The following is a 25,520-nucleotide window of genomic DNA, read 5'->3' as shown; positions in this document are numbered from 1 at the left end:
ATAGGATTTCTGGCAATCTTGAACAGCTTTCATTCTTGCCTTGACCTGATCAAACCTTGAAGAGGTTTCCTGTATAACTTCTAAACTTCCAATCTCCTTCTGACCAGTCTCTCCCTAGCATACCAGAGTTCTACAACGTTTATCGTATAACATCTCAAACGGCATCATGTCAATACTCAAATGGTAGTTATTGTTATAAGAGAATTCTGCAAGATGCAAATGATCATCCCAACTTCCTCCAAAGTCTAACACACAAGCACGTAGCATATCCTCAAGGGTTTGGATAGTCCTTTTAGAATGTCCATCTGTTTGAGATTGATACGCCGTACTGATGTTCAGTCTTTTTCCCATAGCTTCATGGAACTTCTTCCAGAATCTGGAAGTAAAGCGAGTATCTCTATCAGACACGATCGACAATGGCACTCCATGCTTAGCCACGACCTCTTTTATGAACACGTTTGCTAACGTTTCTGACGAGATTGCCTCTCGTATAGGCAGAAAGTGGAACTTTTTGTCAAACGATCCACTATCACCCAAATGGTATCATGACGCTTAGCTGTATGCGGTTTCTTAGTTATGAAATCCATAGTGATGTGTTCCCATTTCCATTAAGGTATGTCTAAAGGCTGCATCTTTCCATAAGGTTTCTGGTGTTCTGCTTTGACTTGCAAACAAGTTAAGCACGTCATAATCTACTACATCATTCTCCATAATCGGCCACCAATAGTCTCTCTTTAGGTATTGATACATCTTGGTGGATCCCGAATGAATCGAATATCTTGACTTATGAGCTTCATCTAGGATTCGGCCTTTAAGATCTCAAAGGCGCGGGATCCACATGCGGTCGAACCTAGTCTTCACACGATGACTATTTTCCATCAGATCGCATTGCTGTCCGAAGATTCTTTCCTTCTTCACTAGCCCTTCATTTATATTTACCTCGGACTGTATTTTGGTGGTATCTTTAAAGAGATCTGAATTAATGATCAACTTAAACGACTTCACTGTTGCAAATGACTTTTTCATTCTTACGGCTTAGCGCGTCAGCAACCACATTAGATCTTACCAGGATAGTATTTGATGTTACAGTCATTGTCCTTTATCAATTCTAACAATCTCCTCAGCCTCATATTCCCTGCTTCTGCTCGAAGAAATATTTCAAACTCTTATGATCGGTGTACATAGTACACTTAGTACCATATAGGTATTGTCTCCATATCTTGAGAGCATGCACTACTGCTGCTAGCTCTACGTTATGCATCGGGTAGGTACTCTCGTGAACCTTCAACTGTCTGGACGCATAATCTATCACTTTTCCTCATTGCATTAACACGCAACCTAACCCACTATGCGAGACATTAGTACAAACAACCAAATCCTCGTCACCATCTGGTAGAGCAAGGATCGGAGCTTGTGTGCGTATTTTCTTCAATTCATCAAAAGCTTCTTCCTAGAACTTACCCCAATTGAATACTACAGACTTTCGAGTCATACTAGTCAACGGTGCGGCTATTTTGGAGAAGCCTTCAATGAATCTATTATAATAGCCAGCCAACCCTAAGAAGCTGTGTATATCGGTCGGGTTTTACAGAGTCTTCCGGTTCATTATCGCCTCGATCTTAGCTGGGTCCACCGTAATCCCTTCAGGAATGATTATGTGACCTAGGAACTGCACTTCACGCAAATAGCAGGCGCATTTAGAAAACTTAACATACAACTTCTCTTCATTCAAGGTCTCCAATACTTCCCTTAGATGCTCAGCTTGGTCAGATTCGCTCTTGGAGTAAATCAATATATCGTCAATGAAAACGATAACTGACATGTCCAATATCGGCCGACATACCCTATTCATTATGTCCATAAATGCCGCTGGAGCATTCGTTAGACCGAATGACATCACGAAGAACTCATAGTGTCCATACCGTGTCTGAAACGTTGTTTTAGGGATGTCTGCCTCTTTCACCTTCAGCTGATGATAGCCTGATCTAAGATCTATTCGTGAGAACCAACTCGAACCTTGTAGTTGGTCGAACAAATCATCAATACGTGGCAACAAATATCTATTTTTCACCGTAAGTTATTCAACTCGCGATAATCTATACACATTCTCATACTCCCATCCTTCTTCTTGACAAACAATAAAGGTGCGTCCCACGGGGAAACACTTGGTCTTATAAAACCTTTATCGAGGAGCTCTTGTAGTTGGGACATCAGTTCTTTCATCTCGGATGGCGCCATGCGGTAAGGTGCTTTCGCGACGGGCTGTGCTCCTGGTATGAAGTCTATCTGGAATTCTACCTCTCGCTCCGATGGCAACCCCGTAAGATCCTCAGGGAATACTTCTGGGTAGTCGCGCACAACAGGAACATCTTTCACTTCTTTTTCCTCGGCCATAGCTTTGACAACATATGTCAGGTAGGCACCGCACGCTCTCCTTAACAAACCTTCAGACTTTATCATCGAAACCGTCATCGTACTACCATCCAAGGATTTTAACCTTATTAACCTATTCTTACACACTATTTGAGCCTCAAACTCAGATAGCCAATCTATTCACAAAACCACATCGAGTCCTCCTAAGGTCATAACATACAGGGTAACAGGGAACTCATGTCCCTCTAACTCTATCTTACTCTATCTTACAATCCTTAACCATTCTCATTATCCTAACCGAGGTTTCACTAGTGGTTTCTACTATAAAAGTTTCAGGCACACGAAAACATTTCATTTCTGCTAACTTACTAAATGTTGTAGCTACAAAACTTCTATTCGCACCTGAATCAAACAATACTGAAGCAGAAATACCGTTTACTAGAAACGTACCTGTGACAACATCTGGGATCTGCTTGGCTTGCTCCTGAGTCAACATGTAGGCTCTGGTCCTTGGCCTGGATTGATAGCATCCTTCTTTCCACTTCCTCCAGCTTCACCATCAGAGCACTCCCTTGCCATATGACCCATTTTATCACATTTGTAACACACGGGATTTGCACTGCACTCATTAGCATAATGTACTGCATTCCCGTACTTATAACACACATTAGACCCAAGAATGTACTCCCCACCATATGCTTTCCCACATTTGTGACAAACATCTGAACTCCTACCCCACTTGCACTCCCCACTGTGCATTTTACCACAAGTCTTGCATGACTTCTTTTCCCACACTTTCTGTCTCTTATCCCTAGAGTTCCACAGCTGAGTACCGGGTCATTTAGCAGGATTGACCCATTTCGTATCTTTCTACTCTTCCACCACCACATCGTCCACAGCCATGTCATCGTAAACAATCTTTGAGAGTTCGACAGTATAGTCAAAATTAGCGGGTTTACTTGCCCTAACTAAGGTGCGGACGTTATGTGAAAGTCCTCTTATGTAACACTTGATTCGCTTGGCTTCGGTGTTCACCATGTCAGGCACCAACCTTGACATATGGTTGAATTCGGTAGTGTATTCGTGGTGTGTTATTTTCCCTACCTTTGAGTTCAGAAACTTTATCTCAGCCCTCTCAACCTCAGCATCAACACAAAAACGTTTCATGACCATCTCCTTCAGGTCATTCCTCCTCATAGCCTTAATTTCTTCTCGAGTCTTACTCTACTCTACCGACTCCCACTGGTACATATCTTCATATTCGAACGACTGGGTAGCATAACTCACTACTTGGTCAGGATGACACTCGCTAATTCGGATAACCTAGTCCATGGCGATTATCCATTGGAGAGTAGCGATTGCATCCCCCAAACCAGTCAGCTTCGGCAGGTCGCAACCTTTGAACGACTTATTGTTACACCCACCTCGGCCTCTCTTTTTCTAATCAACTTTCACAGATCGAACTTCACTTGAATCACCTTCCTCATCATCTGCTTTCTTACCTTCATCCCCTGCCCACTCAACAGTCCTTACATGACTTCCAGCACACGTTTCAGGTTGCTTCTTGTATAGCTAAGGACTTGTTCTTGCTTTCTCAGCTAAAGATCTAAATAAATCAAAGTTTGGTTTTTGGATTTCGAATCTCGGTCGTAAGGTTGAGAGTGTTTGTGTGTGGTTTGAGTGTGTATGGAGGCTTATGGATAAGAATGAGAGATTTTAGGGTTTTAGGGAGGTTTAAGGAGTATTTATACTCTCTTAAGCCCATGGACCTAAGACCCATCACCGTACCTTATTCCATCTTTCATTATTCAAGCCCACACTTTATTATTTTATTTAACTTAATTAAATATTAACCCACTTTTAAATAAACATAATTCTTTTTTATTTATTAATATCAAAAGAAGGATGTTGTAGTGTAAGGTAAGAGTGACTTTATGTTGGCTATGTAAACCTCATAACTATCATAATGTAGCTTAAGTATTGATACTAAATTTTGATTAATCTCCATAATATTTAGAGTATCATAAAGTGTAATTAAAAGATAGTTTATCATGGTTCTAATAACCTTAACATGTAAATTTGACACTGACACTGGTGTTAGTTATTTGATTTCAGGTAAACATATAGAACTAGACTCAACCAATCATATGTTAATGGGAATATTGGGATTAGAAAAAATATCATTTATACAGCTATCAATTTTAGCCAGTTGTTCTTTTGAATTATGGATAGTCTTGTAATGCCTATGCCTAATCTAATGGCATATTATTGCAATGAGACCTCTCCTTAGAGAACTTAAAGCTGGAAATAATACTTGTATTTTGTCTATGAACCTTAGAATTATCCTCTTTTAGGTTTTAGTGGTGTGATTTGAATAACATCTTATTTCCAGTACCAGACATTTCTTTTCTTATACATATGTTGCTGATCAACACACTCATTTTCCTTTGGTACTTCTGAGTGTTATAATTAATTCTTAAGCCACCAAATTGTACTACTAAAAAGTTTAGTATGTAGCGTACTATAAAAGTGTACTTATTTACACGTGTGAACCCTTAATTTTATGGGTTATGGTATTGTAAATTATGATGTATTCAGGGATACCGTTTAACCTTATAGTTAGAATTTAGGAAGAATGCATGCATCTTAAGAGTTATTTTGTTTAGTCTTAGGAAAAACTAAATTTAGAATAACTCTAGTGATAGCATTTATTTAAATAAGTTCTTGATTATTATTATTATTATTATTATTATTATTATTATTATCATAAGAGACATTATGGTTGACTGATCTCATTTTTTATGCTCTAGTTTTCAATAGAATGATTGTTATTAGAAAGAGTAGTAGGATATTTATATCATGAATTAAGAGATAATTATAACTGAGAAGAGCTAAATGTTATTGAAACTATTTATGATGTAAAACTTATATTATGTTTTAATATTAGAGTGGATGCTTTGGATGAGACAGTTGTTTATAGAAGAAAATTATAGTGAGTAATGTTATGAGATATTAAAATAATACAGATTAAAATTTATGATTATTAGATTAATGAAAGATCATTAATGTGAGAATCATTATATTTTATTGAATATGTGATATGTCTATTATTAACATCAAACTAATATATTATAATTAAAAGTTCTACTTAAATAAAAAATAAATCACCTTTGGGCAGAATTCAAATTTATTTAAGTATGTGTGCAAAACAATTGTAACACATCACCTTCGGGCAGAAGTAAGAATTATTTTAATTATGCATAGGCTAATTTTGCTTGATAAAAATGTAACATATCACCTTTGGGCAGAAGTGAGATATTTGTATCATGTTAGGCAAAAACTAACAAAAGCTTTCAATTAGACTTGAATGATATGGTAAATGTAACACATCACCTTTGGGCAGAAGTGATATATCAAAAGTCCATTCAAGTTAAGGTTTTTTAGTTTTGTAAAAAATTATAAATTTTAAGTATTTACAAAACATGTAATTAGTAAATTGTTTACGAGAAGAGTTTTCGGTAAAATTAGTTTTCATAAAATATGAGTTCCCAGTAATTTTGTGTTTTTGGTATTGTTAGTTCACGATTTTATGAGATCTCAAAAATTATGAGTTCTCGGTGAACATTACAAAAAAGTAAAATCCGAAAATTATTTTAGACAATAAGATTTTGGTCAAAAATTCTAAGAGGTTAACTTTATCTCCAAGATTTAGTTATTTTCAAAATATATATTTTATTAATTAATTAAATTTTGAAATAATGTGAAGATAAAATTTAGCCAAAATTAAAATAAAATAAAAACATATCTTAATCCAATTTTTAAACCAAAATAATATGCGTAAATTTATGTTTTGATTTCACAACATAAAATTGATATTTATTATGCATAAATTTGCCGTTTGAAAAATATTGATTAAAAAAATTAATCATTATGTTTGTCGAAAATTCGTGTGGACTTAATCACAATAAAGTGTGTTTCAAAAAACATTATTTTATTGATGTAGCAATTCATATTATAAGAAATGATTAAAGTTAAAAAATTATAATGAAAAACATAACAATTTGGGTTTATCATATTTTAGTCCATGTCTTCCAGTTTAGATCCAGATTTAGGAAAAATATGAAGAACTGATTAATCAACATCGCTCTATTACACATGTTGATCAGTTCTTCATGTAAGTAATAGTAAACATGATAAATATTAAACCTATGAACATGTTACAGAAGTGAGAGTAGTATCCGCAATGGAGAAGGTTGTAGATGACATGGTTGTTAGCTTGGTCGAGTTCCCCTTTATGATGTATAGTTAACGATGGATATTTGGGTATTTGAGAGGAACCCGATTTAGGAGAGAGGAGGCACACAAAATTGTATGTGTGTGAGATTATGTTATGATGTTAATTATTCACTCTATATATACATTCAAGAGGAAATCCTTTATTAGCTAATTAAGAGTAATATGACCCATCAACAATTACTAGGCCAATATATAATAAGGTATAATTAATAATTTGATCTATTATAATATAAATGATTATAATGGCATATGACCAAGGTAGCAAAAGTCGTTAGGCTGACCCTAGACGGCTTACTATGGAGTTGGATGTACTCGGAGTACTCGAGGAGTACTCGGAGATGGTAAATATAAAACAAATTAATTTAGAGATTATATACATATGTCAAATATTATAAATTTACTAATATTTGTAACAAAATAAGTGAATATCAATATAAATAAAAGATATAATTTTTAAACACTAAATTATTCTAAAAATTGTTAATCATTAATATAAAAAATGATATTTTTTGTTTAATGCTATAGAAATACGAATTATGTTTTATTTTTTTAAGTCAAAGTCAATTTAAACTGATCGACTAGATGGGATTCTGGCTAAGGTTAACCAACTTTAATTGATTCTTCGTAACTAGACGAAGTTAAAGAAAACTCGTCTCGACGCCTAACTTGTAGCGAGTACTCATGCAGTACTCGGACTTATAGATTTATCTTTACAACATTTCATCTGACTTTATATATAAAGATGGAAATTTAATCATATTTTGACACGATAATATGTAAACACGCATGTATGATGTATGCTAATAAGCTAAGCTATCTTCATTTAAAACTATTATGTCATTTCAAAGTGTTTCAGCCACTTAAATATAGATGTAACTTTCATTTTTATAAATTCGGATAAATACGTTTTGACCAATTTAAAATAATAAGAATATGTGATGTCCTAAGTGAGCTCAAAACAAATGATTTTGTTGCTATCGTTGATTCCGTGTCTAAAGGACCACACAAGTTTGCATGATAAAACATGATATAAACACATATTTTAGAATTTAGATGACCACGTGACTTATTTATGTAAAAGACGTATAACATTATGAAACATATATCCCTTTTGTTCAACAGTACCGTTTAGTATCAAAAGCATGATAAATGTGGTAGTAAATAAAAAAATTATAGTTGATATCGATATATTTATATGATTAATATGTATTTTTAAGATTAATGAACTATGAATTATATAACAGATTTAGATGATATAAATTGTAGAAAAGTCACCTTAAAACAAAAAATTACCTCTTTTTGAGGATGGTAACATAAAATATTACTTACAATAAAGAAACCAGCATGTAAATAACGCATGGAAAATAGGCCTATCTAACTTTACTATTAACGCAATATGCTTTATGTTAATATTCTCCCTTCCTATTGGTTGTTTACTAGAGTTTTCATGTATATCAATAGCTTTTTTATTTTTCAACTTAATTAAATAAATCAATAATAAATTAAAATAAGGTTAATCAATTCTCTTAAAGTATTCTCTTTTATCTTTCATTTAATATTTAATTTTGAATTTGATTTTTGAATCTTTTTTAATTATGTTTCTATTTACTAATTATAATTAATAATTAATTACGATTTATTTATTATGTATACTATAAGTATAAATATGTTTTAAAACTAATTTTATGTTATTATTTTTGATTTATGATTTTCTCAACAGGTTTAATGGTTTTTAGATAGTATATAATATATAATTTAGATATTAATATATATATTTCATCAATATGATTCAATATAGAGAGAATATGAATTTAACTTTAGTATAATTGGTTCAACTATTATATTTAAAAAATTCTATCAAATTGACCGGTTTGTACCATTATCGTAAATTTATGAAAGAATCACCCCTTTGGTTAAAGAAATTGGTTAAGGAAATTGTATAATTACGGAATTTCTAAATTTGGGTTAATTATTGTAGCTTATTTGATTATTTGATTAAGCATATGATTTAGCATCATTAATTTTTACTATAATTACGGATGATCAGTCAATCAGTTAGCTAATCATTATTTTACATAAATTTTACATAAATATAAAATTAGAACAAATAAATTTTACGTAAATATAAAATTGCAACCAAATATATTAATAACAATTACAATATTTAAATCATTAATGACTCAATTGTTTAAGGAATTTATTAACCATCCTTAAGATTTACTATAAATACAATTGTTGGACCAATTTACTGATTTTAAATTTCTCAATTATTGATTTAAATATATGATGCTGATTTTAAATATTCCAACTGATTATATTGGATTTGATAATTATTGTTCAATTGTATTAAAATTGTGTTAATGTTAATAAATAAAAACAAAATTAGTAATTTCTTTTTTCACACCTTATATGAATTACATATATAATTAAATGTTGATTAATTATATTATGTTGATTATTTTTATAACTTTCAATCATATGATTCAGTACTTCATTATATAAAAACTATTGTAATTTTATATATTATATACATTGTTATTTTATAAATTACATATACGGTGTTATAATTGATGATTAATTATATTTTTTAAATAAATAAATTACTAATTTATATTTTTACATTAATAAGTTTATTTCCGTTAGTTAAATATAGTCAACATCTAAATTCAAATTACATAATATTATATTTATAATAATCTAAATTTGAAACATTACATTTTAGTAAATTCAAAATTTGAAAATCCATTAATCCTAATTCCTTACTTATCGTTCTTACTTTAAGTTTTTTAAAATTTTTTGAAATTCCTTAATTATTTGTTTCTAATCAATTCCATGTATACCTTCCTTCTATAATTTAGTCAACCATAATTCATTCCGTATAAATAGTTAAATTTCATACGGTAATTCTTACACCTTCAAACTCTCTTTAGCAACACCATTAGCTTTGTGTCTAAGGTTTTTATTTTGTGTTGTTTTTATATCGTCCATTTCTGTATTCTTTTTTTGGTTTAAAAGTGTTATTGTTCCTAAATGAATTTTTTGTTCTTTTGAATTTTTCACCTCAAGAAAGAAGATCTCAATTTTTTAATTAGTAATTTATATTTCTACATTAATAAGTTTAATTCTGTATTTAAATATAGTCTAGATTTAAATATAGTATAGATTTAATTTATGAACATTACATTTTAGTAATTGAAATTTTAAAAATTAATTAATCCTATTTTCCTAATTTTCGTCTTTATTTTAAGTTTATTGAGTTTCCCTAATTTTTTGTTTTTAATTACAATAGAAAATTCGTGTATAAATCCCTAACATTTATACGGTAATTCTTACACTAACAAATCCCTAACCATTTTAATCTCTCTCTCTCTCTCGGCTTATTCCTCAACCGTCTCCTATATTTCGGTAATGGCCAATTTTGTTATACGTTTTTCCGGTAAGGTTCTATTGTTTCCGGTAAGATTTCCAGTAATGTTTTATATTTATTTTAATTGCTATATAATTTTTTTTTTATAATCTCTATAGGTTGTAAATCAAAATCCAAGATTGAATTAATATGTTAAAGTTATTACGGTTTTCCGGTAACGTTTTTCGGTAAGGTTTTATATTTATTTTAATTTTTATATAACTTTATTATAATATCTTTAGATTCTATATCAAAATCCAAGATTAAACTGATAATTTTTCGTTTTTGTTTGTATTTATATTAATATTTATATGATTTTTTCTTATAATCTTTTTATGTTATATATCAAAATCGAAGATTTAATGAAAATCTTCACTATTTCGTTTTCCGGTAATGCGATTCAAATTTTCTGGTTGTAAGTTATAACATCAATTTTAGATTTTTTTCACATGATTCAAATCTTCCATAATTTGTAATATATTTATTATGTGATATTAATATTAATATTTAATTTTATTATTTCAGGTTATTGTCCCCAACGTGGTATAGCTAATTTCATAGATTGAGAATTGTTTGATAAGATATCTTTTATTTTTGTTTAATATTTATCTATATTTATGTTAGTATTCACGTATTTATTTATTTTTCACAATTTACGTAATTTAATTGATTGTTATATAATCCCGAAATGAAATTTAGTTGATTATTCTATAATACATTAAATTATCTATAGTAGGATAATCAATCTTATATTATTGTTGGTCAAAGTCCAATTATATTGAATAGGTTTAAATAACATTTACATATTTTGTAATGCCCCGTTGCCGGTAGCCCTACTTTGGTGTTGGATTTACTCATAAACGCAGTTCTAAAATCAGAGTTAATTAAAAACTTTACGCGGAATATAAAACTTTCATAAAACATTACATATTAAATCATAAACATGTCTTAAAACATTCTTCTTGTCTTTCGAAATTAAAACATAACTTATAAAACATAAAAGGGTCTTCAGATGCCAGGCTTTTATTCTTCTGCCATGTGTTCCACTCATGCCAACTGTCGCATCCTACTCACCTGCGTGCATACTAAAAGTCAGCTATGCTGAGTGAGTCCTAGTTAATCATACATCATACAATACATTCACTTACCTTCAACCATGCACCCGAAGATACATAATAATTACTTTACTAATTTTCTTTTATTTCATATTTTCATACATACGTACATACTTTATTAAGTTCACACTTTATATTTACTGTCCATTCTATCCCAGATATTATTAGGGTCTGATCCCTTCCTTTTCTATCTCAGATATTATTAGGGTCTGGTTCCTCTTTCCTTTGTCTATCTCAGATATTATTAGGGTCTGATCCTTTCTTGTCTATCTTAGATATTATTAGGGTCTGATTCCTTTTTACTTCTCTATCTCAGATATTATAAGGGTCTGATCCCGTCTTCTCTATATCAGATATTATTAGGGTCTGATCCCTCTTTCTTCATCTTCGTTCATACTATCTTTACATACTCATACATATACTTTCTTTATTCATTATTACATACTCATGTATCGTATAGATATTTATATCATACACATTCACCTCTCATGTACATACCTACCTTGTCAACACATGCAATATCCGAAGATCGTTCACGTATTGACAAGCTTTCATTCACAATCATAACATAATATCTTTCACATAAATCATACATGGCATACACTTACCATTTAAGGTAAGTGTATTAACTATCACATCTAGTATGCACACAGCCCCGAAAACATAACAAGAAAATGAGGCTAGAAACTCACCTGAATGCGGTTACGTTCACCGTTAATCGTAACCCTTTCTTCAGCTGCGCACGACTAACTGTATAACAATTACTCGTATCAATCAACCATCTCTACCTATATCGTCATCCTAGTTTAATTATTACCCACAACGAATGGAGGTCCGGGGGTAGCGCCCCTGGCAGCGGGGTTCTAGGGGCGGCAGCCCCTAGCGGGGTCCAAGAGGCAGAGCCCCTGGCTGGGGTTAAGCTGCCAGGTCAGCTTGGAAAAATTTTATTTACATTAACTGTCTTAACACATTTTTCACTAGGATTTTAATTCATTTCTCAGCGAACTTAATATTAAGCGAATTTAACATTTAGCGAACTTATATACAAGCGAACTTAGCATGTAGCGAAGTTGGCCACCAGCGAACTTATGTAAGCGAACTTGTATTAGGCGAAGTTCACAGTAGGCGAACTTAAGGACTGGCGAACTTGCTATGCTTAGCGAACTTGCTGGGGGGCGAAGTTAACAGCAGCGAGCTTAGCTGTGGCGAAGTTGCCCAGCTGCACCCCTGTTCGTCCTTAACCCCTCCATAATCATCTCTGTTACAACGTGTAATTCTTGGATATGATTCTAACCAACCCGCGATCATTCTTATGGTCTTTTTCGGGTAAAACTTGGCCCGGAAAGACATAAAGTTTGGACCTTTAAGTTCAAAAACGTTCAATACAAGATCTACGGTTTATATTAAACGAACCGTACCTGTTTATGAGTTCGTTAGAGCATCAAGTTCGTTACTTTACGTTTCGCTTAGACCCGATCTATTATAGTTTCAAGTTTCAAGTTTCAAGGCTAATCGTCTATAAAAGCATGAAGTTTAAGATCGAAATCATACCTTTACGTTTTCATTTTGGTCTTGGTAAGCTAGATTATGAACTTTGGATCTTGTATAAATCTTGAAACGCGTTTGCTTTCTCGGGTTTCACACATCTCTCTCTCTCTCTCGGCCGCGTATAAGGTGGTGTGTGTGTGTGTTTGGAGTGTGAAGAGATTAGGATGGAATGAAATGAGGATTTAGGGTTTTAGGGTGGTTTAGGAGGATATTTATATCCCCTAAAGCCCATGGACCTAAGGCCCATTCCCTTTAATCCATATTAATTAGTCCAAGTCCATGATCTTTATTAATACTAATTAATTATTTAGACCCAATAACTAAACGCGACTTTCTTTTATTAAATACGAAAATTCTAGGATGTTACAAGTCTTCCCTCCTCAAAGAGGTTTCGTCCCCGAATCCTAACTATTACCTAAACAGTCTAGGGTAGAACTTGCGCATCTCATCCTCCGTTTCCCAAGTAGCATCCGATCCCTTGCGATGTTTCCTTATCACTTTCACCAAAGGTATAACCTTGTGACGAAGCTGCTTCTCCTTGCGATCAATCGGTTGCTCGATGTAGTTCAGCTGTTCATCAACCTCGATGTCCATTAATGGCACGTGAGACGTGTCATCAGCTAGACACTTACTCAGATGAGAAACATGGAAGGTTGAATGAATTCCCTCTAACTCATCAGGTAAATCCAGCTTATAAGCTACTTCACCCACACTATCTAAGATTTTAAACGGTCCGATGTACCTCGGACTCAACTTCCCTCTCTTTCTAAAATGAATAATTCCCTTCCAAGGCGAGACCTTGAGCATCACATTGTCACCAACGTTTAAACTCAATCGGTCGTCGCCGCTTGTCAGCATACGACTTCTCTCTGTATTGAGCGGCTTTCATTCTTGCTTTGATCTGATCAAACTTTGATGAGGTTTCTTGCACAACCTCTAGGCTTCCCATCTCTTTCTGACCAATCTCACCCCAACACACCGGGGTTCTACATCGCCTACCGTAAAGCGTCTCAAACGGCGGCATACGAATACTCGAATGGTAGCTGTTGTTGTAGGAGAACTCTGCCAGGTGCAGATGATCATCTCAACTTCCACCAATATCTAAAACACAAGCACGCAGCATATCCTCAAGGGTTTGGATCGTTCTTTCAGACTGCCCATCGGTTTGAGGATTATACGCCGTACTGATGTTCAATCTTGTTCCCATAGCTTCATGGAATTTCTTCCAGAACCTCGAAGTGAATCGAGTATCTCTATCGGACACGATCGACAGTGGCACTCCATGCTTAGATACAACCTCTTTGATGAACAAACTTGCTAACGTTTCTGACGAGATGGCCTCTCGTATAGGAAGAAAGTGAGCACTCTTGGTCAAACGGTCCACTATCACCCAAATGGTATCATGATGCTTAGTTGTACGAGGTAGCTTAGTTATGAAATCCATAGTGATGTGTTCCATTTCCACTCAGGTATCTCTAGCGGTTGCATCTTCCCATAAGGCTTCTGATGTTCGGCTTTGACTTGTAAGCAAGTTAAGCACTTACTGACATAATCTACTACATCATTCTTCATTCCAGGCCACCAGTAGTCTCTTTTCAAATCTTGATACATCTTTGTAGCTCCAGGATGAATCGAGTATCTTGATTTATGAGCTTCATCTAAGATTCGACCTCTGAGATCTCCATGGCGTGGAATCCACATACAGTCAAATCTAGTCTTAACACCATGAGTGTTTTCCATCAACTCATCTTGCTGGCCATAAATCCTTTCTTTCTTAACTAACCCTTCATCTACTAGCACCTCTGACTGTACCTTGACAATCTCTTCAAAAAGACTTGAGTTCATAATCAGCTGGTATGACTTCACTGTTGCAAGGACTTCCTCATTCTTACGACTCAGCGCGTCAGAGACCATATTAGCTTTACCAGGATAGTACTTAATGTCGCAGTCGTAATCTTTTATCAAATCTAACCACCTTCTCTGCCTCATGTTCAATTCCTTCTGCTCGAAGAAGTACTTTAAACTTTTTTGATCCGTATAAATAGTACACTTAGTACCATATAGGTAATGCCTCCATATCTTTAAGGCATGCACTACTGCTGCTAGCTCTAAATCATGCGTCGGATAAGTACTCTCGTGAACCTTTAAATTCCTGGACGCGTATGCTATCATCTTCCCTCGTTGCATCAACACGCAACCTAACCCACAATGCGAAGCATCTGTACAAACAACCAAATCCTCGTCACCATCGGGTAGAGCAAGGATTGGAGCTTGCGTGAATCTCTTCTTTAATTCCTGAAAAGCTTCTTCTTGAAACTTACCCCAACTGAATACTATCGACTTTCGAGTCATACTAGTCAACGGTGCGGCTATCTTTGAGAAACCTTCGATGAATCTCCTATAGTAGCCAGCTAACACTAAGAAGCTTCGTATATCAGTCGGATTCTGCGGAGTCTTCCAATTCGTTATCGCTTCAATCTTAGCTGGGTCCACCATAATCCCTTCCAGATTAATCACATGATCGAGGAATTGCACTTCCCTCAACCAGAACGCGCATTTAGAAAACTTAGCATACAACTTCTCTTTCTTCAGAGTTTCCAATACTTATCTCAGATGCGCGGCATGGTCAGACTCTCTCTTTGAATAAATCAGTATATCATCGATGAAGACGATAACTGACTTATCCAACATCGGCCGACACACCCTATTCATCATGTCCATAAATGCTACAGGAGCATTTGTTAGACCGAATGCATTACAAGGAACTCGTAGTGTCCATACCGCGTCCGAAACGCTGTCTTAGGGATGTCCGCCTCTTTAACTTTCAGCTGATGATAGCCTGATCTGAGATCTAGTCGTGAGAACCAACTTGAACCTTGCAGTTGGTCGAACAGATCATCAATCCTTGGTAAAGGATATCTATTCTTTACTGTAAGTTTATTCAACTCACGATAGTCTATGCACATTCTCATACTTCCATCCTTCTTCTTCACGAACAACACTGGCGCGCCCCACGGGGAAACACTTGGTCTAGTGAAACCTTTGTCGAGGAGTTCTTGCAGTTGGGACATCAGTTCTTTCATCTTGGACGGCGCTAGACGGTAAAGCGCTTTAGCGATGGACTGGGCTCCTGGTACTAAATCTATCTGAAATTCTATCTCTTGCTCCGGTGGCAACCCCGTAAGATCCTCTGGGAATACTTCTGGGTAGTCGCACACGATAGGAACATCTTTCATTTCTTTCGTCTCGCCGTAGCGTTGACAATATACGCCAGGTAGGCACCGCACCCTCGCCTTAACAAACCCTCAGCTTTTATCATCGAAATGACATTAAGCCCAGAACTTTCCTTATCACCATAAACCGTCACTACACTACCATCCAAAGACTTTAACCTTATCATCCTACTCTTACACACGATCTGAGCTTCATACTCAGATAACCAATCCATTCCCAAAACCACATCGAACCCTCCTAAGGTCATAACATACAAAGTAACAAGGAACTCATGTCCCTCTAACTCTATCTTACAGTCATTAACCATTCTCATTACTTTAACCGAAGTGTCGCTAGTGGTTTCTACTATAAAAGTTTCAGACACTTGGCAACATTTCATTTTAGCTAATTTACTAAATGGTGTAGCTACGAAACTTTTATTCGCACCCGAATCAAATAATACAGAAGCAGAAATACCGTTTACTAGAAACATACCAGTCACAACATCCGAAATCTGTTTAGCCTGTTCCTGAGTCAGCATGTAGGCTCTAGTTCTTGGCCTAGTCTAATCAGCATCATTCTTCCCACTCCCTCCGACACCACCATCAGTGCATTCCTTAGCAAAATGTCTTAGCTTACCGCACTTGTAACATGCGGATTTTGCAGTACAATCGGGAGCATAATGCCCCACCTTTCCACACTTATAACAGGCATTCGATCCCTGCCTGCATTCCCCACCATGAGCCTTACCACACTTATGACACACATCAGATACTTTACCCCACTTACACTCACCCCCGTGCATCTTTCCACAGGTCTTGCACGATCTCTTCTCCCACTCTTTCTGCTTCTTATCCTTGAAATTCCACAACTGAGTGCCAGGTCGTTTGACATTAACCCACTTCTTATCTTTGTTCTCTTCTTCCACCACAATATCATCCGCAGCCAGGTCTGCATGTACCATCTCTGCGAGCTCGACAGCAGAGTCAAAGGTAGCAGGTTTACTCGTCCTGACTAGCATGCGGACTTTCTGTGGTAATCCCCTCACATAACACTTGATCCTCTTAGCCTCAGTGTTAACCATATCGGGTACCAGCCTAGACATTTGGTTGAACTCAGGGGTATACTCACGATGAGTCATCGTTCCAGCCTTCAAGTTTAGGAACTTCATCTCTGCCCTCTCAACTTCGGAGTCAGCACAAAATTTCTTCATAACCATTTCCTTCAGATCCTCCCACTTCATGTCCTTAATCTCCTCCCGAGTCTTCCTCTGCTCCACACTTTCTCACCAATACATCGCCTCCTCTTCAAACGATTGTGTGGCATAACCGACAGCTTAATCGGGACGACACTCGCTAATGCGGATAATTTTATCCATGGCGGTTATCCATTGAAGGGTAGCGATTGCGTCTCCCAAGCCAGTCAGATTCGGCGGGTCACATCCTTTGAAGGACTTATAGTTGCACCCACCTCAGCCTCTCTTCCCGTCATCGGCTTTCACGGAATTAACCCCACTCGGGGCCTCCCTCTCTTCTTCTTCGTCTCTCCTACCATCACCTCCTGCCCCTTCAGCAGTTCTTTTACGGCTTCCAGCAGACCCTCCAGGAGTCATATTCTTCACAGCAGTAGCTACAGCTTGAACAATAGCTGCTTGGATTGTGGGATCCAGTTGAACCCCTTCATTGTTGTTCGGGTTCCCTCCAGCTGCATTTCCCTCATCCCCGGTGTTGGAAGCTGTTTCAACCGAAAGTTGTCGGACACCACGAGGCCTGTCACGACGTCCAGTGCGACCTCCAGCTCCCACATTTCCTCCTGTTCCAGCCATCGTATTCTAAAAAGGGAAAACACAAACATCATCAATCAAGGAACTATTTAATACAAGGATAGTAATGCTAACAGGTAATAACAGTGGCCAGCTGTGATTAGCTGATCACGTTACTTTCCTTGTCCTATACACTTCCTTTTATGAGTCCATTTGTGCTGATTCTACTTAAACAGTTAATCAATCAAAACAACCAATTAATCCTATCCCTATGTTCACATATCCTTTCTTTATCAGTTAACATACATCATTTGATCGTACATCTTAGCTTTGCTGAGCTTGCTTGAGCGACACATGGCATTCTTGAACTGGCATCTTCTTTCTTTTCTTACTTAAATCCCATTCTCTGTTCAAGTCTAAGCATTTAGGATGCTTAAATCTCTCGAACTTTGCCCTGATACCAACTTGTAAGGCCTCGATGCCGGTAGCCCTACTTTGGTGTTGGATTTACTCATAAACGCAGTTCTAAAATCCGAGTTAATTAAAAACTTTACGCGGAATATAAAACTTTCATAAAACATTACATATCAAATCATAAACATGTCTTAAAACATTCTTCTTGTCTTTCGAAATTAAAACATAACTTATAAAATATAAAAGGGTCTTCAGATGCCAGGCTTTTATTCTTCTGCCATGTGTTCCACTCACGCCAGCTGTCGCATCCTACTCACCTGCGTGCATACTAAAAGTCAGCTATGCTGAGTGAGACCTAGTTAATCATACATCATACAATACATTCACTTACCTTCAACCATGCACCCGAAGATACATAATAATTACTTTACTAATTTTCTTTTATTTCATATTTTCATACATACGTACATACTTTATTAAGTTCACACTTTATATTTACTGTCCATTCTATCTCAGATATTATTAGGGTCTGATCCCTTCCTTTTCTATCTCATATATTATTAGGGTCTGATCCCTCTTTCCTTTGTCTATCTCAGATATTATTAGGGTCTGATCCTTTCTTGTCTATCTCAGATAATATTAGGGTCTGATCCCTTTTTACTTCTCTTTCTCAGATATTATAAGGGTCTGATCCCGTCATCTCTATCTCAGATAGGGTCTGATCCCTTTTTCTTCATCTTCGTTCATACTATCTTTACATACTCATACATATACTTTCTTTATTCATTATTACATACTCATGTATCGTATAGATATTTATATCATACACATTCACCTTTCATGTACATACCTACCTTGTCGACACGTGCAATATCCGAAGATCGTTCACGTATTGACAAGCTTTCATTCACAATCATAACATAATATCTATCACATAAATCATACATGGCATACACTTACCATTTAAGGTAAGTGTATTAACTATCACATCGAGTATGCACACAGCCCCGAAAACATAACAAGGAAATGGGGCTAGAAACTCACCTGAATGCGGTTACGTTCACCGTTAATCGTAATCCCTTTCTTGAGCTGCGCACGACTAACTGTATAAAAATTACTCGTATCAATCAACTATCTCTACCCATATCGTCATCCTAGTTCAATTATTACCCACAACGAACGGGGGTCCGGGGGTAGCGCCCCTGGCAGCGGGGATCTAGGGGCGGCAGCCCCTAGCGGGGTCCAAGAGGCAGAGCCCCTGGCTGGGGTTAAGCGAATTTAACATTTAGGATTTTAATTCGTTTCTCAGCGAACTTAATATAAAGCGAATTTAACATTTAGCGAACTTATATACAAGCGAACTTAGCATGTAGCAAAGTTGGCCACTAGCGAACTTATGTAAGCGAACTTGTATTAGGCGAAGTTCACAGTAGGCGAACATAAGGACTGACGAAGTTGCTATGCTTAGCGAACTTGCTGGGCGAACTTACTGGGGGGCGAAGTTAACATCAGCGAGCTTAGCTGTGGCGAAGTTGCCCAGCTGCACCCCTGTTCGTCCTTAACCCCTCCATAATCATCTCTTTTACAACGTGTAATTCTTGGATATGATTCTAACCAACCCGCGATCATTCTTATGGTCTTTTTCGGGTAAAACTTGGCCTGGAAATACATAAAGTTTGGACCTTTAAGTTCAAAAACGTTCAATACAAGATCTACGGTTTATCTTAAACGAACCGTACCTGTTTATGAGTTCGTTAGGTTCGTCCTAGCATCAAGTTCGTTACTTTACGTTTCGCTTAGACCCGATCTATTATAGTTTCAAATTTCAAGGCTAACCGTCTATAAAAGCATGAAGTTTAAGATCGAAATCATACCTTTACGTTTTCGTTTTGGACTCGGTTAGCTAGATGATGAACTTTGGATCTTGTATAAATCTTGAACTGCGTTTGCTTGCTCGAGTTTCACACCTCTCTCTCTCTCTCTCTCTCTCTCTCTCTCGGCCGCGTATAAGGTGGTGTGTGTGTATGTTTGGAGTGTGAAGAGATTAGGATGGAATGAAATGAGGATTTAGGGTTTTAGGGTGGTTTAGGAGGATATTTATATCCCCTAAAGCCCATGGACCTAAGGCCCATTCCCTTTAATCCATCTTAATTAGTCCAAGTCCATGATCTTTATTAATACTATTTAATTATTTAGACCCAATAACTAAACTCGACTTTCTTTTATTAAATACGAAAATTCTAGGATGTTACATATTTGATTATATTGAATAGGTTTAAATAACAACAATTTGAATAAATTAACGATCTGACTCACTTTGACCATTTATATTGAATAGGTTTAAACAAAATTTACATTTTTAAACATAATTTTCATTCCTAATTTGACTAATTTTTTCAACCCTTTTTATATTTTTGAATACCAACCATAAATATAAACTCATTTCATAATTATTTAATATTCATGCATTAAATAAAAAAATATTAGTTTCTTCTAAATATTTCAAGTTATTGTGAATTTAATGTCAATTTCAACTAAATTCCTTAAGTAAATAATACAAATTATTTATTTTAACCATTTCGAAATTCGAATTCTTGATCACTTACAAAAATAGGTTATATAGTTAATAATCCGGTGATCACGTACATTATAGAATCTTTAATACATATGACCAATTTAATATGTCTTTATTATAATTTTTTAATTACCGTGTTTTAATTAAGGTAACCAATAAATTATTATTGTTAATTAATTAACGTATTTACGTGTTTAGAAAGAGTCTTTTAATACGTGTTTTAGTTAGGTTAGGTGATATAATGTTTTAAACACGATTAATTACAATATAATTAAAATTGATATGTTTAAATCTACACCATATTTCAAGCTAGAGCATAAAATTAGTAATGCACAAGAATAAGTTAGTAATTGATATTTATTACCATTAATATAATTAATCATATCAATTAAACGAATTTTGGTAACTGGTATGAATTGTCAATTGCCATACATCTAAAATTAGACCCAGTTAACAATAACATAAATAATTAAGCCTAAAATATAACTTTGTTTAGCTTTATAAAAAAATAATGTATACTAATTAAGCCTATATATTAAAATAATTTTAACTAGAGACGGGATATGAAATTGAAAATTTTAATTGAGTCAACTAATTAAAAATAAATGTATAAACTAACTTCAAAGTATGTTTATTATACAGGATATGATACAATTAATTAAGCCTATATATATATACTATATTTCTTTATTAAAATGATGTTTACCAAAGAGGGATAATTTACTTTATGATAAATCATTTAATAGTTTTCTTAATTTACTTTATGATAGTCATTTATCAAAATTAATTACTTTCTACAATAAAAATGGTGAGACTAACTTTTCTAATATCATTAAATATCCCAAAATTTAAAATCATTTAAATAACCGGATTAAAATCACATTCAATTACCAAAACCACATATAATTCAATTTACCATAATTATGCAAAATCATTAGTTTATGAATTAACTGTAATTAAAATCTTTAATTATTCTCTATATAAATGGGAAATGTGTTTACTTTTTTTATTTTTAAGAAATTAAGAGATTCAGTTTCACAACATTTGGTACCAAGCTTAATAACATATTTTCATATTTAATTTATTTATTATGTTTACTTAAATTTATATCATTGACTTTTGTAGGAATTATTAAAAGCTTTTTTGAGGCAGTTTTATGGTGATGACGCCCCATGTGGAGGTATAATGATTAGGAGGAATAATACTATTATACAATAGTAAGCTTCAATTACTACTAAATATTTAAGAACCACTAAAAATTATTTTATTCACCTTTTGTATGTATTAAAAAATGAATACATTATTAGTATCTTACTAATGGAAAATAAGATATCAAAAGGCTATATAAACTATCATCTCATGCTAAATCTCTAATCGGGTGTTAGGTAAAAAGCTCAATTTATTTGGTGTGTGTTGTATAAGGTTTTTACTTTATTTATCGAAAGCCTTATAGACTATTTTTTTTATTATTATTACATATCAGGAGCTTGACAGTGGAATTTGAATACAAGGTAATTTCTTACTTTATATTCATCAATTGCATAGTTAATTTAATTTTGACCTTTAAATTGATTAATTACTAATTAGTTATTTAATATTTCTTTCATGATGGTTTAGATACAACACTGCTCATTTTTTGGAATTCCAAAACAACATTAAGGTGCTTACAAATTGCATATATATTTATACTGAGGGTCAAATATCTTATTTACCTTATCATTACTATACAATTTAATATTTTCATTATTAAATTTGAAACCTTTTTAACATTATAATAATTAGTAACTCCTCCTAAGATAATATGTTGTGGTTGATTTCATTTCGCAAAAATAAGATGGAGAAGATGTTAATGGCCAATTTCTTGACTTTTCGGGAGGAAAATAAATAGTTGATTGCATATGAACAAGATTTAGGTAAAGTCTATTAAACTCATTTATAAAGAGTACTATAAAAAGAGAAAGTTTTGTTTCTCTAATATATTAAACTACTTTCCAGCCAAGATCATTGTGCAATTTGATTTTTTATTATCAATATTCATATGTTGTAGATACTTGTCTTCATGGATATAAAGATTATTAATACAGATTAATAAATAAAACCAATATTTTAAGATTTATACATACTGTTGGGCTCAATGAGAACTACTAAATATTTAAAAACCAATAAAAATTATTTTATTTATCTTTTATATGTATTAAAAAATGAATGCATAATTAGTATCTTACTAATGGAAAATAAAATACGTCACTATATCGAATGGTTGCCACATCCGGACAATTATTAGTAGCCATATGGATATGTAGTTAGGCATGCCAAATTGTGCAGGTTCATGTCATGATTTAGAACATGTTGAGCTAATATGGGTTATTAACATCTTGAGTTCAATTCACAACAAGTTCAAGTCAATATTAGAGTGTATACAATTTATGGCTCTTTGAATCGCTAATCAAGTTATATAAACCAATTGATATTTGTAACTGTTTAGTTATTAGCTATTAAAAAACTAGTTTGTTCCTTTTTATAGTTATCAACAGCGAAATGCTACAAATTAAAGTATAAACCTTATATAAAAGGAAGTAGTTAGGTAGTTGTAGATACTAAATTTATGATACTTTTGTTAAATAAATAGTTAAATTGTATATAACTTTCTTCATATTTATTTTAAATTACACTTCAAGTATTTCTTCCTACACCTTGCAAAAGCGTATGGTACTTTAACTATCAAAAAAACACGAGGCTCACAGTTAGATGTCAATCCTTACATGTTCAAGAGATAAGATAATTTGCGAATTGACTATTGAATGAATATAGGTGAAGGGAATGTTGGGGGGGGGGGGAGGTTCAAATGACGACAGATGAATGTAAAAATTCCGATGATCTTCAAATTAACAATTCATTATATCCAATATCTGATTTAATAGACTTTGTCTATCCTTCGAATTTAGACAAGTTCTATCAACTTACTTTCGAGGACGGGAAATATTGTCGTTTGAATTTATATGTGTTTGTTAGACGATTTCTATATTTCCACTCGTGGTGCCCACGGGACAATAACCTAGTTTAACTATATACTAACTCATGGCCTAGTAGTTTAGTAGTATTGTGGCTGACCTTATAAAAGTGATATAGTTTCAAACAATATGTAACTGTAAGGTAATTTTGTAATTAGGTGTACAAAATTATTGTTAAAAAAAAACTACACCCAATCCGTCAAGCGAGCCCGAGGCATCTTAACAAGGCACACACCGGCACACTGACTATAGAAGAATCTGAATAGGGCGTGCTCCGCCGGCGCGCTGACTATACAACCAACTGAACAGCGCGCTGTTGAAAATCACCAAGTGGCAAAGAAAGGCCCAAAGTGTTGTCTTGGTCACTACAACTACTGTTGAAAGGATCAAAGCTAGATACTTGACTTTGCAAGCCAAAAGGAGAAGATTAAAACATGAGGAGTTACAAGCAATAAAGAAAATTCCCAGAGAAGCCAATAATGAGTTTGGCTTTGACATTCAGAATTTTTCGTCATTGTCTCCTTTGAAAACATCTTCTGCTTCAAAAACTAAAGGTCAAAAAAGCGAGTCAAAGATCATCAAATGGAGTAAAAATAAAAATTTCACCTTTGTGTCCTTGGAATATAAGACCGGTGTCTTAAAAGGAGAGGTTTGCAAGATGTATCCATGTTGAATGATGGTAACTTGAAAATGCTGATAGACCTTCCATTGCATATGGAAGCTAATGAAAGTCTAGGCGAATAATTTCTGAAGTTTATCCAAGATTCATCCGGAGAAGATTGTTAAAATAATACAATGGAGTAAAATAATAAATGGTTTTGGCATCATCAGTTCAAGGTGGGAGATTGTTGAACCTAGAAAATAATTGATGGCCAAAAACCAAACAACTGATGGTTCAAACATCTGTTGTTCTCCATTATGGTTTTGTTAAGTTGTTTAAACATCTGAACAAGTCAAACAACTTATATAGAGAATAAAGGCAACATAACTGCTCATCAAATTATTGAAGATCCAAACAATTGAAGACAAACAACTGATGTTTTATCCATCAGTTGTTAAAACAAGATAAAGAGTTTCCATAGGATTCTTTAATAGTTAGTTGTTTAGAATAGTTCGTTAGTAGTTTGTAACATAACTGGTTACATGTAGCTTTCACCTTTATGCTCATCACTAGTTTAGCACATGTATAAATGAAGAAGATAGTCTCTTCTTCATTAACACTTTACACATCACACATTCACATGATCAGAGTACATTTGTAGGCCGCATCATGAATTAGACCAATAGAATTGGAAGAACCAGAAATGAACAGAACCAGACCGACACAGGAATTGGTCCAATAGAAGTAGGCCGCGTCATGACACCATCCTACCAAAGTAGGCCGCCTAGGCAAAACTGTTTAGACCATCTAGGCTTATGATGAATGTGTATCGAATTTATTTATTGAACTACCTTTAATTTCCTCGTTGTGATGTAGGATTTCTCACAGGGGTACTTATCATAAAATAAATTAGAGACCGTGACCGAGTCTAATTAAACTGGTAATTATAATAGCTTATTATGGTTCCATAGGTATCTCCATAAGAATGGTAGAGGGTCCTGTTTGGTTTCCCACTAAGTGAATACTTTAAGATCCCGGTTCCATTACATAGCATTTTCCAACTATTTGATAAATGATACATTAGGGATTCTAGCCTAGGTGGTTACTCTTCGTTAATTGAATTAAATCCGAGTCCTAAGTGAATTCGTGTTAAGTTAGTGTTAATTAGTTTAGATTTAGCTTCTTAGTAACCCCCCCTTCGAAATA

The sequence above is a fragment of the Bidens hawaiensis genome, unplaced genomic scaffold (genome assembly GCF_021521415.1).
Source record: "Bidens hawaiensis isolate Kalapana, Puna unplaced genomic scaffold, B.hawaiensis_p1.1 tig00007952_1, whole genome shotgun sequence".
In the NCBI taxonomy this organism is placed as follows: Eukaryota; Viridiplantae; Streptophyta; class Magnoliopsida; order Asterales; family Asteraceae; genus Bidens; species Bidens hawaiensis.
This window is presented reverse-complemented; position numbering follows the sequence as displayed.